Source organism: Xenopus tropicalis, chromosome 4, assembly GCF_000004195.4.
Source record: "Xenopus tropicalis strain Nigerian chromosome 4, UCB_Xtro_10.0, whole genome shotgun sequence".
NCBI lineage: Eukaryota > Metazoa > Chordata > Amphibia > Anura > Pipidae > Xenopus > Xenopus tropicalis.
Window position 1 is genome coordinate 64,695,629 of NC_030680.2, and position 6,710 is coordinate 64,702,338.

The window sequence follows — 6,710 nt, forward strand, 5'->3', positions numbered from 1 at the left end:
ATTGCACCACTTAACTGGGAACAAGTAGCGGGCTGGTGGAAAGAGATTTACAAGTGAGGTGATCTAAGTAGCAAATAAAGGATGGTATGCAGTGGGTAAAGATGAGATTCTGGGCCACCAGTTAGTAATACTGTATGTTGCAGTAGTCTTCTGGATAGCAGTAGAATAACAAGAGGGCCCCCCCGATGCAAAAAAATTATTGGAGGAGCCTGGCATGCTCGTCAGCTCATACCCTCACCACCCCCTGTCTGTTTGTCTCCTCCCGCTGTCTGTTTGCCACCCAGACAAACTGTCCCCACTCATACGCACAACCAAGGGTCTGCTTCCCCCATAGTTATGCCACAGCTGGAAAGCATCGTTTTTTAGTGTTTTAGTAGTAGAGGGACAGAGGAAGGGACATACAAAAATCACAAGACGTGTTGGGGATTTTTTCAGACCTCTTGAACTTTTCTTCTGATATGCCACACATGCACATAGTTGAAAATACAAACTAAAGAGGAACCAACATTTTAACTCCTCTGAAAAAGACTTTTGAAATACATAAACTTTGTGAGCTTAGTTCAGTTCTAGGCAGGAGACATTTTCTAATTATCTCAGTCTCGATTTCACCCGGTATTCTAATAATGGACTGGGAGAAGACAGATGAAGTAAGCGTTTTTGCCTGAAGAAGTATGTATGTATGCATGTATATTTTTATTTATAAAGCGCTACTTATGTACGCAGCGCTGTACAGTAGAATACATTAATACAAACAGGGGGTTAATAAGATAATAGATAAATACAAAGTATAACAATAAATACAAATAAATACAAGATACAGTAACATTTGCAATAAGTTAAGAGTCAAAGACACAAGAGGATGGAGGTCCCTGCCCCGTAGAGCTTACAATCTATATGGGAGGGTAACTTACAGACACAAATAGGCAGATATAAGTGCCTATATAAGTAAGTGGTGTCCCTGTCTCTATGCTCCTGATCCTCTGTGTACCTGCCTACCATAGCTAATTTCCCCTAAAAATGATGTGTACAGGCAGACAGCGTGTCACAGTAGTAATAAGCATGACTTTATGAAGGACAGATTGTGTCAAAAAAATCGATTTGATTTATGATGAAGTAGAAACCTGGACTGTTGGATTGCACTAGATGTGATCTGCTGGGATTTTGCCGAAGCTTTTGCCACAATTAGCATTGTAACATCTTAATGGCTCAATTTGGATTGGTAAAACCTATACATATCACAGTCTGACACATCCTGGATGGCCTTCATAGTTTTGTTTTTTAGGCAAAGAGACTTATATTACTTATAATGTTTATACATACTGTACAGAGCGCCATAAAAAACTGCTTGCTAATCAAGATCTGTTGGTCTTGGTAATGCTGTTTGTACAGGGATAGAAAACTGGCTAAAGAAACATAAGGTGGTTGTCAATGGTGTATTCTCTACTTGGAGTAGGGTACATTATAAGTATAAGTATTGTAAGTATAAGCATTATAAGTAATATATCTCTGTTTGCTGATAAAACAAAACTATGAAGGCCATCCAGGATGTTTCACACTGTGACACGTATAGGTCTTACCAATCCGGTTGTGAAAGTTTCTATTTTGGTTTATTTTTGCTAAATAATATAAAAATGATGCAGTAAGTTTTAAAAAATACTAAAACTTGAAATAAATTATAACAGTTAATGGCTTTACACTTATGGATCCTAATGGACCTCCCAACTGACCCATTACAGTGTTACAATGCTAGTTCATGGACCCAAAAGTTGCAGTTCTTGCCCAAAAGTATAAGGAGGTTTGGGTAGTTTGGAGGTGAGTCTGGTGATAACTAAGCATGACTGAAAGGATCAGGGCAGTTCCATACTAACTTTATATTTAAAGTGATTTCAAAGATGAAACACTGCATACAAAATAATAGCATACAATATATCTATCTATCTATTCTGGATAAGGTTTTTGAATTCACTTTTTAGCACAGTGGCCACTCAGCACTTATGAAGCAATAACTTGTTGGAAAACAATTACCTAGAAATCAGAAGTGGCTGTTTATTTTGTAAGAGTAAAACCTTTCACACGCTGAGCTGGGAGGCATGGCAGCAGTGAGCACTCTAGAAGGAAGCAGATGGTGGCAGATTTATTTTTTTATTTTTTTATTTTTAGCCCCAAACATCTTGCTCAGACGTTGACCTTAACCGAAATGAAAATTAAAAAACACAAGCACATCAACATAGAAAGATTCACTAAAAAGCCTCAGTTACTAATACACAAACAAGTGCAAAGGCCTAGTTTGGACATAAAACTGTGCAGTGACACTGTTCAGAAATGTACTTGCATCTATAGGAGTGCAGCTTGTGGCAATCACCAATGCTCTCCTCCAGGCTGCTCCAAAAAGTTAAGCACAAAAGCATGCAATTAACCTAGGAATTATCATCAGCCTGCACTTGCCTGTAATTCCAGAGTTTCATTAGTAGGTTGCAACAATACCCACTACTGATTTGTGCCAACTAAATTAAACACTAATGCAGTTAACAATACCACATGCTGGAAATGACAACATTTAAACACAAATGCAAGGTAAAGTGTAAAAACAAGTTGTGCACGATATACCAAAAGTGGCATCTGTATTGGTGCATCACAGGCAAGTTGCAGTGGAAGGAACTTAGCATGCTCCTACATTTATGCTGAAAACCTGGGAAACAATGCTGCATTGTGGGTACAAACAAGGTGACTTGTATGTGAAAATGGTACTTTGCACATTGCACAGTATTCCTAAATTTATAGTACTTTTTGGAATGAATGCTCACACACATTAATAACACTGAAGCAAATTTTTGAAGTGCTGGGGCTTTAGGTTCTATTCATTTAATCTGCAAGTAAAGCATGCTAAAATACAAAATTGTGCTGGGAACACCAGTGTGCCTGACCAGCATGCCCTGAATTGTGCACAAGTTCACACTACTTAACCCTTGATTTCTGGCAGCAGAATGTAGCAGTAGCTTCAGGGTTCTACTAGCAGGTAGCTACAATAGCTGATACTGACTTGTGCCAAGTGAATAGCATCCTTATGCCATAAAAACACAGGCAGGTTAAATGACTCCTCATAAAACTGGAACTAGTTTGAGTGTGAATGTAATAGGGACCATAGATTGTAAGCTTTACTAGGACAGGGACTGATGTGAATCCTGCATAATCTATATAAAGTACTGTGAAATACGTTGACACCATAGAAATAAAGGAGAATAATAATTATTATAATTATAAACAGTGTACCCCTTATTGTGCGAGAAGCGTTGCCATCCCCACTCAAATGTTAGCAGTTTAAAGAAACATGCAAGGCTCTGGGTTCATTGTTACACTAATACTGGAATTCTGTGCTAAAACCTGTATAATGTAAAAAAAAACATGCTGGTTTGCTTTTGAATGAGTAAAATCTATGCACATTTATCATATTCCAGTGTACCTATTTTCCTTCTCCCTAAAGGAGAACTAAACTCCAAAAATGCATATGACTGGAATATATTTTATATTACTGAACTTATTGCACCAGCCTAAAAGTTCATCATCTCTGTAGCAGTAATGATCCAGTCCTTCAAAGTTCTCACAGGAGCTCTCCTTGTAGGATTCCGTTAAGAGTGTCAGTGGCATGCACATGCTCAGTGTCCTTTGGCAGCTGTTAAGAAGCTAAGCAGAAATCAAGCAGAAAATAAGGTTGTCTGTCATAGAAGCTACTTTTAAACTCTGTACTACAAACATCTCAAGAAAACTGTCTTCAAAATACTTTTATAACTCTGAAATCAGTCCATTTACTCTACTATCTACCTTTAGTATACAATATGAGTCAAAATTCACCAAAGAGATCAATTTTAGGGAAGGTATCAGAAAAGGTGGTGGATTCAGTTAAGAAGGCGGATTTCTGAGCCTGACAGTTGAAATAGTGTTGGAAGAGTCAGCACTTAAACGCAATTAAAGATATTTAAGTTTCATTGCTTAAATCCTAATTCAATAAAGACAACTATTTATCGAAAGGTGAAGACAAGAATAATCTATAAAACACTGTCATTCTTATTCATTGTGAAAATGTTTTTCATTACATTCACCCTGCCACAGTGAGGTCTAGCCTTAAATGGATGTGCCAGTTAACATAATTGCTGATTGACATCATTATGAGACTTAAAGAAAAACTATACCCCCAAACAATGTAGGTCTTTATCAAAATATATATGTAAATCCCTGTTTGATCTAAATAAACCATTTTCATAAAAAATATACTTTTTTAGTAATATGTGCTATTGGGTAATCCTCAAGAGAAAATTGCCATTTTAAAATTAAGGGCCGCCTCCTGGGATCATAGGATTCACAGTGCACACAAACAATTAATGGACAGAGTCCTGTCTTTTGCTTCCACACTACTTCCTGTTACAGGTAGAGCTGCATTATTTCTGGTCACTTGAGCTCTGAGGGAGCACACAGCCTATTACAAAATGGTGGATCAAGGAATGTAAAATAGCAATATTTACTGATATATATTCCAGTTTGGCAAGACTCTTTAATAGGTAACTTAACATAATATTAACTATCTGTTGGTTACGTATTCATTCTGTGGGTATAGTTATCCTTTAAGAATGCCTAACGAACTGCTTAAGTTGCTAATCAACATACAGAAAATGTATAATATTAAAGGACATACAAAGCCCATATAAGAAATGTTAATCTGAACAGCCTTTTTAAAAGTCATAGAGGCTGATTCACTAAAGGTCGTTAACGCGTAACGCATAGTTTTATGCATTAAAAAGTGTTTGTGAATTAAGTACCGATTCATGAAAGTCATTTCACATGCGTTACTACTCATATCGCATGCGCAATAACCCCAATTATCGCAAAGCGTTATTTCCATCACATTGCAGTAATAATCTAATAGAAATAATACTAACGCATAATTCACACACATACAGTGGTGTGAAAAACTATTTGCCCCCTTCCTGATTTCTTATTCTTTTGCATGTTTGTCACACTTAAATGTTTCTGCTCATCAAAAACCGTTAACTATTAGTCAAAGATAACATAATTGAACACAAAATGCCGTTTTTAAATGAAGGTTTACGTTATTAAGGGAGAAAAAAAACTCCAAATCTACATGGCCCTGTGTGAAAAAGTGATTGCCCCCCTTGTTAAAAAATAACTTAACTGTGGTTTATCAATTTCAATTTTCAATTTCAATATCAATTTCTGTAGTCACCCCCAGGCCTGATTACTGCCACACCTGTTTCAATCAAGAAATCACTTAAATAGGAGCTACCTGACACAGAGAAGTAGACCAAAAGCACCTCAAAAGCTAGACATCATGCCAAGATCCAAAGAAATTCAGGAACAAATGAGAACAAAAGTAATTGAGATCTATCAGTCTGGTAAAGGTTATAAAGCCATTTCTAAAGCTTTGGGACTCCAGCGAACCACAGTGAGAGCCATTATCCACAAATGGCAAAAACATGGAACAGTGGTGAACCTTCCCAGGAGTGGCCGGCCGACCAAAATTACCCCAAGAGCGCAGAGACAACTCATCCGAGAGGCCACAAAAGACCCCAGGACAACATCTAAAGAACTGCAGGCCTCACTTGCCTCAATTAAGGTCAGTGTTCACGACTCCACCATAAGAAAGAGACTGGGCAAAAATGGCCTGCATGGCAGATTTCCAAGGCGCAAACCACTTTTAAGCAAAAAGAACATTATGACTCGTCTCAATTTTGCTAAAAAACATCTCAATGATTGCCAAGACTTTTGGGAAAATATCTTGTGGACCGACGAGACAAAAGTTGAACTTTTTGGAAGGTGCGTGTCCCGTTACATCTGGCGTAAAAGTAACACAGCATTTCAGAAAAAGAACATCATACCAACAGTAAAATATGGTGGCGGTAGTGTTATGGTCTGGGGTTGTTTTGCTGCTTCAGGACCTGGAAGGCTTGCTGTGATAGATGGAACCATGAATTCTACTGTCTACCAAAAAATCCTGAAGGAGAATGTCCGACCATCTGTTCATCAACTCAAGCTGAAGCGATCTTGGGTGCTGCAGCAGGACAATGACCCAAAACACACCAGCAAATCCACCTCTGAATGGCTGAAGAAATACAAAATGAAGACTTTGGAGTGGCCTAGTCAAAGTCCTGACCTGAATCCTATTGAGATGTTGTGGCATGACCTTAAAAAGGCGGTTCATGCTAGAAAACCCTCAAATAAAGCTGAATTACAACAATTCTGCAAAGATGAATGGGCCAAAATTCCTCCAGAGCGCTGGAAAAGACTTGTTGCAAGTTATCGCAAACGGTTGATTGCAGTTATTGCTGCTAAGGGTGGCCCAACCAGTTATTAGGTTCAGGGGGCAATTACTTTTTCACACAGGGCCATGTAGGTTTGGATTTTTTTTCTCCCTAAATAATAAAAACCCTCATTTAAAAACTGCATTTTGTGTTTACTTGTGTTATCTTTGACTAATAGTTAAATGTGTTTGATGATCAGAAACATTTTGTGTGACAAACATGCAAAAGAATAAGAAATCAGGAAGGGGGCAAATAGTTTTTCACACCACTGTATTAGAGGCGTTAAAAGCATAAAATGTGGAGATAATTACTGTGAAACTTAATGCCTCCCAGGAGTAGGCATTACTAAACAACATTGCAGCTGGTGATTGTCTGCGGTGACAAGATGGAGTTTGCAGT